The sequence below is a fragment of the Centroberyx affinis genome, unplaced genomic scaffold (genome assembly GCF_046629955.1).
Source record: "Centroberyx affinis isolate AG114_WGS23_722 - 3 ecotype Tasmania unplaced genomic scaffold, CSIRO-AGI_Caff_v1 ptg003040l_1, whole genome shotgun sequence".
Taxonomy (NCBI): Eukaryota; Metazoa; Chordata; class Actinopteri; order Beryciformes; family Berycidae; genus Centroberyx; species Centroberyx affinis.
The window spans coordinates 249,195-262,833 of NW_027281130.1; positions in this window are offsets into that span (position 1 = coordinate 249,195).

The window sequence follows — 13,639 nt, forward strand, 5'->3', positions numbered from 1 at the left end:
ACTGATCCTCAGGCCATGATACCCAGATGAAATCCTCAGGCAGCGGATAGAAAAACTACGATGACACACTTTTCATTTTATCCCTTATGCCATTCACTTAGGTTCAGAAACCCACAGTGGGTGTCCTGCTCGCCGAACCCCACTCCAGCTGAATTTTGTCCCATTGCCATTGCAAGTTCTATTGAACTTGTTAAGCATTATGTTTCCCAAAGCCAAAGGTTAAAGGTCAAATTGCTGTGAGATTATAGCATTTCCACAAAGCTACACTGCAAAAAGTATCATCTTAACAAGTCATTTAATCTAGTATTAAGTCTTAAAAATTAGATTTTTCTTAAAGTTAAAAAAACAGAGGCACTTAAGCTGCCTAATGTCCTGCCATAATCTCCATGATATATTAATCATGACCAGTTATGCTAATGAGGTCATTAATTAAGCCGTTCATTAGCAATATTTCTATGTCAACATACTTGTCTTCACATAACACATGGGTGGTGTCAATATCAACTCCGTATCTTAAAGCGTTAAGGAGTTATAGTTTTCCTCATTAATATGCAAATGTATGCAGCAAGGTGCAATGGGGTGAGATTGGTGCACCTATTTCATATGCAAATCAACTCAAAACTGTTTCAAGATATTGCCACTAGTTTCAAAAGTTAATTCTGAAACAGCTGCAAATGCAAAAAGTTAAAGAACTTATCTATATCTATAATTATCAATTTATTTAACCATTGGCACGTATTTTCACTTGTTTAAAGAAAAAATGAAAGACTCAATACTTGACTAAATGACTTGTTAGAGTAAGATGGATATTTTTTTTGCAGTGTGGTTACAAATTGCTGTTAAAACATCATAGCAGGATTTCCATTTCTTGTGTATGGCCATTGACCTTTAAGGCAGACTTTATGTGAAAGCATTAAAAATATATGCAAAAGTCTGCAGATGTGTAACATGCTCATACTGGGTGGAAGAAATAAAGCTTATCAGACATGCATAGAGAAATAATGCCAACAATTTGCCCTCCCCTACTAAATATTATTTAAGATAGAATTAGGACTTCAATATTAATATAGGAGACCTGGGTTTGACTTTAGCTTTTGGCCTGGTGCAAAACATGCAGCAATAAGTAATCCAATTTTGAAGATATTATAAGATAATAGGCGTCACTGATCTTGTCCTGGAGAGAATCCCAACCTCCTCTGTCTCTCGGGTTATTAAATTCACTTCCTGGTACAAACATGGGAAGCGTCTTGGATTTCTTTGGAGCTCTTTGCCAGGCATGGGAACGACAGCCCAGCTGAGTTAAAGTGGAAAACACACATGAGCTGAACTGTGCCAGAGCCTTGGCGCCTAGGCCACAGTCCCCGTTCTCTTTTGTTTGTCTTGCTGTTAAAAGGCAGCGCAGAGCAGACAGACAGGTCGGCTAAACCTGTCCAACAGGGTCGGCTCCTGGCCTCCCGTGTGCCTCTCCTCTCCTCCACCTCTCCTCCTCCGCTCTTCATTCCGTTTCTGTTTGATGTCATTCAGGGCCTTCGCACTTTCCCCCCTATATACATCCGTTTGATGTCTTTCCCTTTCACCTTACACGCTCTATCCTGCTGCCGCCATTACATCTTTTCATGATACACCTGCACCTCTTTCTCGCTAGACTGGACTCTCTCTCTCTCTTTCTCTCTCTCTCTCTTCAACCCCACCCCCACTACTATACATTGTTTCCTTTCTTATAACAGCCACTCATCTCCCTCTCCGCCTCTCTCTCCCTGCCTCCATTGCCTCCTTAACTCCTTCTCTCTCCTCTCTTGAACCCTTTTCCTCCATTTTCCTCCTCTCCTCCGCATCCCTCTCTTCCTCTTTTCATCCCCGATTGCAGGCCCAATGTGTACTGCAACCGTACATTCATGCGGTAAGCAAGGCTGCTGGCTTGACTTGATGGCATGATGGCAATTTTGTGTCAACTTGACACGGCAGAAAGTTGCAGGGCAACAGTCCCAACCATTCATTAGTGGTTTTGATATTGTTTTTTGACTTCTTGTTTTAAAGGTCAGGAATGATGAGGCAATGTAGATGACTTGAAATTCTCCTTCAGTTCTATATTTTTATATTTTATTCTATTGTGCTTCATTTTAATCATTTTGCTCCAGGTGTGCAACACCGCTAATGTCTTCTTTGGGGAATCTGGCTTTTATAAACTCTTTGGTCAGTGTTATTGGTCACAAATACACAATGGAATTTTTTCCTGCTGTGAATACTATGTGGGGGGAGAAACTCACAGGCACCTGGGTAGAGATCTGCTTGAAGCTGATTGGCTTTCACTTCATTTTCTCGCCTAGAGCGAAGTCGCGTTTATCTCGCTCCATTTACCCGCTTCCACTGACTTGGCTTGCTTTCACGCCACCTCTACATTCTTTTCGCGTTCCCTCTGGATGTGCGGTAAAGCGGAGGTTGAGGCCCAGTTTTCATATTTGGAACATACTGATGCTTCCTTCAGGTCCTCAGGTGAGGGGCATGCTTGGGCAGAAAGACGCCCTACAGTCTGAGGCTGACATTTCCTCATTATGATTCCACCATGTCAACCCCGGTTACCGTTTGGCATGTCTCTCTCTCTCTCTCTCTCTCTCTCTCTCTCTCTCTCTCTCTCTCTCTCTCTCACACACACACACACACCTTCCCAGGAAAGTCACACTATACTGAATGAACCACATGAAGATAATATTTTCAGATAGTAGACCGACGTGACTGACAGAGATTGACTGAAATTCCATTTAATCCGACCTTTCAAAAGACAGAAAAAAAAAAAAAACTGACAATGAGCACGTCATCGAAAATCAAAGAGAGGATCATCATCATCATTTCTAATGCAACTTAAACATTAAAACCGTCCAAATCACCACAGGAACATGAATAGCCTTTCGAAAACCTCCCGCATTGTCCGAGGCAACAAAAGCTATTGTTCGCCACAATGCGCAAGTCTTTCCTATATGGAGAGACTATCCCTGTGAAAGAGCTGCTGGTATCAAATACACAGTTAACACTCCACACGTCAGGCCCTGGGTCATCGGATCCAGCGGATAAATCACTAAATCACGCCACAATAGCCGCCGACCGGGCTCATTCACGCAGGCCACATGAAAAGGGAAGGAGAGAAAGAGGGAAGTCTGACTTCCAGGGCTCGGGCCGGCCAGACAAAGGCCTGTGGAACAGCACTGCCTCGGGACAAAATCATATGACACTGGCGCACAGGAAATCACCCAAATTGTCCATTGTCTGGGACAACATCAAAATCCCTCTGCCTCGACACGGAGGACAGAAAAACCAGGGGAGGGAGGGAGGGAGGGAGGGGGTTGAGAGAATGGGGGGAGGGAGGGAGAGGGAGAGACAGTGGGAGAGTGAGAAGGGGAAAGAGGATGGGAGACTAAATTATGGTGTGTTCACGAGGAGGAGGAGGGGTGTGTGTGTGTGTGACTCATTTTTCATTGCTTTGACACAAAAGGCATTCAATGACCACAATTTTCTAAATTCTTGAATTCATTTCTCACTCAAACTCAACCATCAGCAAAACTACCACATTTTCAAAACTCTTAAATTCAAAACTCTTAAATTCAAGTTCAAAACCTACATATCCAAAAACATACAAAATTCAAGTGGACAGCAATTTCAAATCACAAATACGATATTGAAATATCTGACATGTATTCAACATCCCCCCCCAAAAAATAGATATAATGCATGCAGTTTTTTTTTTTTGGTTCTGGTGTGTTTTGGACATGAAATGAACTTATGTTGGTGCAGAGAGCTGTATGAAGAGTTTTGAAAAAGTGAACTCAGTATTGAGAAATGCTTGTAACCAATTGTAAAACACTGTAAAGTTAAAGATTCGTATTGCATATTTACTATAACTTGCATAACTGTTGACATATCCAGTTTTGTCTTTGTCTACTTCATTGATGTCATTCTGACTGTGTTGAAGAGGACTGGGTTACAAAATGAGGCTGTTATTTTGTTAGATGATTATCTTGATGTGTGGGCAAAACACTGTTTGCTTGAGGGAGAACTTGGCATGCTTTGACAAACCTCAAGTCACTTGAAAGAGAGAGTTTTGTGAAAAAAATCGATTTAATGGGCATCAGCTGAAAATAAAGAGAAATCATTTCAGATCCCAGTATAAGTAGCACTATATGTGTAACATGTTTAGTAGTGTGTGTGTGTGTGTGTGTGAGAGAGAGTGAGAAACGTACAATTTGATGGATAATAACAGGTCAATCCACATCCTACAAGCATGAAAAATGAAAAGTCATATTTGCAAAGCAAACAACTACAAAGACAGTGCTGGAGGATCCATTCTATTGCGTATTGACACTGGCATACGTTTTATGTTGATTCCACTCATGGGAAAAGTAAACCGAGGCTTTTTATCTTTCTTTAGGGAAACAGTCACTTTACTGAAGCCATTATGCCTAGAACGCTTTCAACAAAGTTCTTGTGATCCACAAATACATCGGTCTGTATATTCATGTAGTGTCAGACATCAGTCAGCAGTATCAGGTGTCCAGTATCGCCGACCTCGACATTTCAAATCTCAAACCTGCTCTAATCTTTCCATTGCTTTCTATGCAGTCTTTTATTCATTTTCAAAGTTTGTACAAGACTTAATGGATCTGTGTCACATGTAAAGAAGCTGAGAATGAACAATGGAGTGATAAACATGTATATGGGTGTCAATGAGAAAGTCAACTCATTTTTCCCCATCTATGTTGTTTTGATCATTTTTGATCATCTGTTGGTGTTTCTGCACTGCTCTTCCCAGAGATCACCTGTCAATCAAACAGTGTGTCCAGTACTGCGATGCCTTTTTCCTTTTTTGGATTTTGGATTGGCGCTCTTTTCTTTGTCTGTTCAGCCATCGTGGCTATCACTGCTACCCAGTTCTTCTTCTTCTGTTTATTCCAAACAAACCTTTTTGGAGGAAAGAGCTACCAGACAGCCGATGTTTAGAACAGCAAATGTAAAAGCTTTCATGAACTGGATATAGGCCAAATCACAGTTGTGTTTTGTTATCTGGTGATAGAGAGTAGCAAAAGTGATTATTTATATGAAAATGTTACAGATTATTAATTTAATTCCTGAAAAGTGAAGAGAGAGATTATTCAAGGTGAATCAAGGCGTGTGATTAACGCAATCCGACGTGATCTGTGGCGTTGGTGGCTTTCAAAACCAGTCTTTCCATCCATCTACCTCCACCTCCCACACACACACACACACACACCCCTACATCCTTCTCTTCAGGGTTGTATTTGAACAGGTGAGTACAGTCGGCCATAGAGACATGGGCAGGCAGGCAGACAGGCAGCCAGCCAGCCTGTCAGGTAGCGCCTGAGGCCGCACTGGCTCTCATCTATTCAGCTATACAACGCACAGAGACAGCCGGGCCTCCCCTCCCCCTCTCATTCATCCCTCATTTCATCCCTTTCTCCGGGATGCCCACCCCCCCACTCCCCCAACACACCTTCTTATACTTTTTTCCCCTCTGTATCTCTCTCTCACACTCCCTGAGTTGTTGTGGGCATCCCAAAAATGTGTATTTCCATTTTGATTTTTTTGGTTTGTTTTGGTTTTTGCCACAGTTGATACATACTGGTGATCAGTGGTGGAAAAAGGTACTGAAAGCCTTTACTTTACCTTTACTAGTAAAAGTAGCAATACCATAATGGAAAAATACTTCATTAAAAGTAAAAGTCCTGCATTCAAAAGTTTACTTAAGTAAAAGTATAGAAGTATTAGCAGTAAAATGTACTTCAGTATCAAAAGTAAAAATCCTCATTCTTTCAGAGTGTTACATTATTGATGCATTAACCTGTAAGAAGTATTTTAATGTCGTCGGTCAAACTGCTCCATATACTGTTGGGGAGTTTAAACTCTAACAATGCAACATATTTCATGAGCTTATTGTATGTTTTGCATGTAAAATCTTTTTCTGCAAAGTAACTACAGCTGTCAGATAAATGTAGTGGAGTAAAAAGTACAATATTTCCCTGTATAAAGTATAAAGTCTCACAAAATGGAAATACTCAAATAAAGTGCCGGTACCTCATAATTGTACCTTTGTGTGTGTGAGTGAAATGTGCCCAAACCACTACAAACACAATGAAAAGTGTTATAAATGCTTCACTTCATGGGGTCTAAGAGCAGGCACTGTGCTTTGTTGTGCGCTTGTGTTGACCTTCAACCGATTACCAATAGAAAAAACAAAAAACAAAAAAAACATTGTAAACTGTCAAAGATGTGCAACCCCCCTACCCACCACCACCACTAACTGCAAACAGTTAGTCAGAAAAGCAGAGATGCCATGAATGAAGCTGCCTTTGTTCCACTTGTTAGAAATATATAGTAGATGAGTAAAGTGATACAACAACAGAGAAAAGAAATGTATGTAATTGTATGCACAGTATGCCTCCCCAAAGCCCAAAATGCCATTTAAAATAGTTATAAAATGTAAACATACAAAAAAAAAATCACATTGTATACCACCTTACTTCAAAACACTGTAAACCATTAGTGTGTATATATGTGTAGCTGTACTGTGTGTGTATTTTGTATGTGTGTGTGTGTGTGTCTCTCTGTCGCCCTCCAGTGGCCGCTTTGGAGACAGAGAGATAATTCCTTCAGTTGCTCTGTATGTTAACCACAGGACAAGTGACACAGAAGTGTCAGTTGGCTCAAGTTTGCTCTGCATCTCAGTGAACAAACATTAGACAACCTGCACACACACGCCTGCCTCTGCACACACACACACTGGAAAGCAGAGGAAGATCGCGTGCGTGTGCAGTTGTGTGTGTGTGTGTGCGGTTGTGTGTGTCATTCAAGGATCTGCAGGTTATAAACCCATAAAATCCAGTAGCTGATCAACAAGACCCAAATTAAGGTTATCCCATTCAAAGATAAGAACATTTTGATAGAGTAGAAAAGCTGTCTCTGAACCAGAAGACCTCTGCATATTTTTTGTGAATGTTTTTATTTACATGTATCATCACCTTACCTTAGGGTTAGGTACATTGCTTAGCATCACTTCATGCCATCCTTGAGCAACCATTGTGTTTCATCGTGCGTGTTATGTGTGTTCAAATTTATCACATCCATTGTCTATCCTTAGTATCCCCTTTTTGCATTTTTCTTTAACATTCATTGTCCCGCCTTCTTGCACAAACTTCACATTTTCATCTGTAGAAGCAGTTCTCAGTATTAACTACAAAGTGTATAAAGTCAAATCCCTCCTAAACAGTCAACGTGCTTGTGTGTGTGTGTGTGTGTGTGTGTGTGTGCACGTGTAGGTATGCTAAAATAACACGACTGCATCCCATGTCTGCGCTAAGCCTCCGATAACCAGGCATTGTCTCTCCGTTTGCTTGAGCATGAGCGTGAAGTTTACCCTTTTGCTTGTCAAAATCTTCACAACAATAGCAGCCACGCTGGACTCTTCCCCTTTTACAAACTGACATCTCAGTTCTGGGCTTATGACGTGGATTAGCTTCCGTCAATTAGAAGTATTACCATCCAATTGCTGTAGGATAATCCATAGGGGAGTTAGGTAGGAGCTCCATGGGAGACTGTGCAAACCACTGTCTATCTAGCGTGAGTTTATCTAGTGTCTCTGTGTGTGTTTAGACAGGCGCTGTAGAAATGAAGCAAACCATTATCCTTCATTCACAAACGACCAACTGAAAACTGAAGGATATCCTGGACCAACGTTCCTAAAGTTTGTAATATCAGTGATCTCCAAAAAGGAAACACATCAGGCCATGGACCTTGATTTTGGCAGGATTCTGTCCCATAAACGCCTATTTTAGAAGATTTCTAGATATGATTTAGTAGAATTTCACAGTAGTTTAGTGCATTTGGGGCAATAACAATGGAAAGCTAATAGACATTTTGGTTTAGTCTCTGATTGTACTGACTTTTCGTGAATGAGGTGATAGAGAAACTAGCTTTCATTTTGCTGAAGATCTCTTGGGACCTTCTTCTTGACCCTTGGGGATCTATAGATTCCGCTTTGGGGAACTTTAGATAGGCATTAATTGGGGAATAGTTCAAATACAGTCCATACATTTCAGTTACATTTTGAATTAATCTTAGTCTCATGTTTCAAAACACTTTTTGAACAGTACTATGCAAATAAAACCTACTACCATCTTTCAGTCACAATGAACAACAAGCATTCAGAGGGGATTTCACTTAAAGGGATTATGTCCCTATACTGTCTATTGTCTCAAATCTGGCAATTACTTTGTATTGTCAAGTTTAAAGTCACAATTTACAATTTCATAAATGTATGTTTTAGCTCCTATTTGAAGGTGTCTATATAAGCTTTCAGTCTTAATTACTGCATGAGGAATAGTTACATCAGATCCTGCATATTGGTGCTAACAGAGCTTTGTAAATGTTTGCCAGCACATCACATTGGACGCAATTGACTGTGCTATAAATAAATTACCTTACTTAGAAACTTGGATGTGAGATGAAGTGTGTGTATGTGTGTGTGTGTGTGTGTGTGTGTGTGTGTGTGTGTGTGTGTTGGGGGGAGCGGGGGGGCTGTATCCTCTGTCTACCACCTTTAGTTGATCTTTACTTGATGTCTTTGGTGATTAAGAAAAGCACCGTGCAAACAAAACCTATCATTACCTCACGGCCTGAAAACAAGAGGCTTGGGAAAGATTACTTGTGAATGCAAACAAGTGTGCTGTTACCAAATGTGTTGCGCTCCAATCCCTTGGGTCAACATTAAGATGACTCTGGCTTGTTTACATTGCAACGTATCAGAGATGTCGCCATCAAGTTCAGCCTAATATTCATTGGAATTTACACTCCAATGAGCTGGATCAATATTGAAATATCTTGTCCTATTCCAACTCATGTTTACTTTCCTTTAACTGTAAGCCATGGGATTTGGAAACTTGATCAATATTTGGCAATATATCTCTTTGTTAGGACAACTGAAAAACACTAACACAGTTCGCCTCGCTTTACTTGCACTAGTTGGATCGCTTGACTTGAAGAATAAGCAGCAACACTGGCGTGACGACATGCAAGCAGCTCGCATGTCAGAAAGCAACAGGGTGTCAGGCACAGTCATGATTACAAGCTTCAGCTTTATATCTTTTATTCTATCATGTATTATGATGTTGTGTTTCTTTAGTAAATTTACTTATCTATATATTTATTTTTAAAATTTCTTTTTTTGTTTGTTTTTGTTTCACAGCTATTTTGGGTAGAGGGTACGCGTACAGTTTTATGATGTTGTGTTTCTATAGCAAATTTATTTATTTATATATTTATTTTTATAATTTCTTTTTTTGTTTGTTTTGTTTCACAGCTATTTTGGGTAGAGCAAGGATAATGTTTTGTTAAGTATTAAGGGTAGGCACAATAAGCTTAGGCTTCAGCCTACACCTTTTTTTTTCCGGTCAGACAATATAATGTTAATATAATAATATAATGTTTATTTTGTTTTATTCTTGATGCTTTAGTATTATTTAAATCACTTTCATAACAGTATTAGTTGATATTGTGTAAAGTTGACCAGAAAAAAAATAAACTAAACTAAATGCTTGCATTTTAATTAATTTATTATGTTTATTTGGCAGGGACAATGCACATTAGTATGCATAATTGTAGTCGATGGACAGGTGAGTGAACAAAGACATTAAAAGCGACAGTTAAGAGCAACACAGGAATGAGCCATACGATATAAAACAGATGAATCGTGCAGACAACGTGAAACATGAGCATGCATTCAAAATTTAGAATGACAAGAGCAACACCCAAGGACGCAAACAGTTACACCATAAAACACATGAACACAGGTGGCACAAAGAGCACAAAAAAACACACAACCCATGAACCCAACCCCTACTTTTCTTTTTTCAGAATAAAAATTTTCCTTTAGCCATGTTTTTAGATTTCTGGAGAATGAATGAACTGATGTAAAACTGTGTAGATCCAAACGTGATGCTTTGACCGAGAACGCTGATTGACTGAAAGAACCTTTCTTTTGTGGAATTCTACAGTCCCATCTGGTGATGGACCATGTGTAGACCTACCTGTGTTTCTCTTAGTGAGTACACTAAGAGGAGGTGGGGCAATCCATTAAATATTTTAACAACAAGTAGATTTAATTCAGTTTGCCCAGGTCAAGAGTTTCCTTCGAAAGCCACAGCGATAGTGATCATTTGACCATTAGTCATTTTGATCCAGGCTTGGCAGTAGCACCACTTTTTTCTTTGGTGAATCTAGCTTTTATAAACTCTTTGGTCAGTGTTATTTGTCACAAATACCCAATACTCATTTTTTCCTGCTTTTGCTTTACCGTGTCAGGCAAATTTCTCACTCAAGTTGAAAAATTTCAATTTGCGACGCCTAGGGCGAAGTTGCGTCCATCTTGCTCTGTTCGCCTCCTTCCATTGACTTGATTTGTTTTTACCTTCTGTCTCAATGTAGGGAAGCTTGGTGGTGAGAGCATGACACTGATGTTGTCAGGGTTAGGGGCTTCCACTCCTACTGGGGCCACACTACAAAATGAGCGACGCTAACTCATGGTACTGTATGGAGCTTTGGATGAAAGCCGACACCTACGCCTTCCCATCTATGGCCCCGCCCCATATGTCCCTCAACAGTTTGTCTAACAGTCTCTACACCACGAGCCTGGGTTTAACATGGGATACACACAGGTTCAGCCATTGTCTGAATGCACCAATGAACACAGCTCACGCCCCACTTGTTTCATTTTACACAATTTTTTTACCACATCAAACACGTGCAGGTGTTTCAGTGGTGCGACTGTATATCAAGTAACCATGCCACAGATGACAGATGATAGATAGCGTTCCCCCGTCGATTCTGTCTTTTACTGCAGTCATTCTCAAAATTTTTCATATCAAGGACCCCTAATTTAGTCCACATTAGGGCCACGGACCCCCCATTTGATGATATTTTGTCCCAAATCTGAGAATATTTTTATTGCTAGATACGATTTTGTCCAGAACTTCCATGACTATCTGTATTAGATATAACAGTGAAAGTATGACCAAAATAGTCATTCAAATCCATTCTCTATTTGTGTTAACGTCTTGTAAACAAATTAATGGTGAAGTTTAACAATTCATCAATTTGCTGGGGACCCCCTGGAACCCCCTCAGGGACCCCTGGTGGTGACTGGACCCCACGTTGAGAACCACCGTTTTGCCTGTGTAGTGTCCTTCGATTTCTTCCCAACCTCGAATGGAAAGTTGCTCTTAAATTCTATGAGCTTGACATTTTGTCCGTTGTTTCCACGGGAATTCTCCAGACCGACACGGATCAGACATAATAACCCCTTTACATTATTACCAAATCAAGCCGAACGCATGTCTTGACCCCAGTCACGACCCAGGTCTTTGGATACAGCTAGTACACCCAGATTATCCCATGTGAACTAAGGACAGACCCAGAATAAACCCTTTATCCTTACATCAGCATAAAATGCATGGAACTGGTCATTGGGTTAGGACAGAAGTTGTGGAAAGAAGCATAGAGGATGTTAGAGTTGATAAAAAAAGACTTAATGGAAGACTGGATGATCTTCAGAATGACGATTTTGGCCTTCTACCCATTAAAAAAAATGATCCTGGGTTTCTCAAAAGTATCTTTGTCCCATTAATCTAAATATGGGAAAAAGTCAAAGTTCTCTGGGGTGTAAAGACAAGCAGGTAGAATATCACAGGTTCTTGGGGGTTGGAGGGTGGGAGGGACACACACACACACACACACGTTCCCTCTTTCCACACTCCCCCCCCCCCCCCTTTCCTCTCCTCCATTATCTTGTGTTGTCATCTCCCCCTTTCAAGATATGGGGATCCTGTGGCGAGACCCCAAGACCCCCCCTTCTACCAGTCTCTCTCTCTTTCTCCCTCTTGGGTCTCTCTCTCTCTCTCTCTCTCTCACACACACACACACACACACAGAGGACCAGTGTTCTCCCCTGGGGGGCCTGGCGGAGATGAAAGGAGGAGTGTTGAAGGGGAAAGAAGGAGAGATGAAACAGATGAGATGACCCCCTCCTCCTCCTCCTCCTCCACCTCAACCCACCCCGACCTCCTCGTCTTTTCTCCCTCTGTCCCTCTCCCATGTACAGTCTCTCCTACACTTTACATAAGTCTAACTTCAGTGTATGTTAGATCCATGTCACTCAGCCTTCATCCTGGCTCTCATCTAAAATGAGATGCAGCTCCTTTCAGTCATCCTGAGCAGTGGAACTGGTTCTTTAGGGGACCGTGGTGGGTTTGAATCCAGTTTGAGGCACACTCAGAGGGCAGCTCAATGGGATGGGTGGGGGTTGGGAAAGAATGTCTTTCTCTTTAGTGACATAAATTCTGTCTTGTTGGAGGGGAAGATTGGGAGAAACAAGTGCTTTACTTCCCTGCTATACCTGTTATAGGATCTGAAAAAAAAAAAAAATCAGTGCGTGTAGAGATTGCTTCTTTCAATGTAATCACTTGAGTAATCCATCCTGTGCAAGACAACTTGCTGAAAGACAAAAATATAAATATAAAATATTCAATATTGTGTTGATATGTGTCAAATGTTAAGGAATATCCACAATAAGGTCTTGCATCACAAACTGGGACAGCATTCACTATCAAACACCACCATCTTGTGGACAGCTAGGGTTACTGCAGGGACATATTGCATTATTGGTCCTTGGTTCTCTTCATTTAATGTGTAGGCCTATTTATGTACTTTGTTGTTCTGTAAGCACTTTGTGATTCACCTATTTTCTAAGCACTTTTTATTTAAGTTCTAAATTTTCCATGATGAAATATTTTGAGCTGTAGTGTGTGTAGTATATGCATCTTGGTGAGGTAAGTAAATGAATATATTTCTTTATTAATAAATGATTTGGCAGTATTTTCAGGATATTTGGGCCGTATAGCACCAAGAAATAAGCCTCAATCTACTGGGCCATTTAGCTTTTCTGTCACTTTAAACAGCACTCCATACTGTATATTTCACTTGAGATAACTCAAGTTCAAGCAGCCCTGATCATTTTGGTTCACACATGCAAATTGAATGACTTGACTTGACTTGTACTTTGATGATTTAAAAAAGTTTCTAAAGTCTTGACAAAAGATCTTGTGTTTGTGTAAATGACTTAGATTGAAAGTAATGAGATTTTTTGCAGCAGACGACTGAATTTAAATTCTGTTTTCTGAATTTGTATGGAATGATTGAATTTATTGAACCATATTGCATAATTATTTAAATGATTATCAAAGATATTGAGACTATGTTTGTTGTACACACATATTGTAATATGCTATAACCCAGGAGTTTGGTGTATAGACTGTTAATTCAACACTAATCTCTCCTGTCAGGTAGTAAGTCTTTAAACCATACACACACACACACACACACACACACACACACACACACACACACACACACTTTTCTTTCTGGATACGTCATAATTTGCCAAACACACTCTAGTGTCTCTGGGCGGAGCTAATTGATGAGCTGAAGGCCTTAATGACTCTTGTTCCTCTCTAAACTGCTTCAATTTCCTGCCTCTTTCTGCAGGCGCCTCCTGGATAGATTTTCTGCTACTTCTGGCACCCAA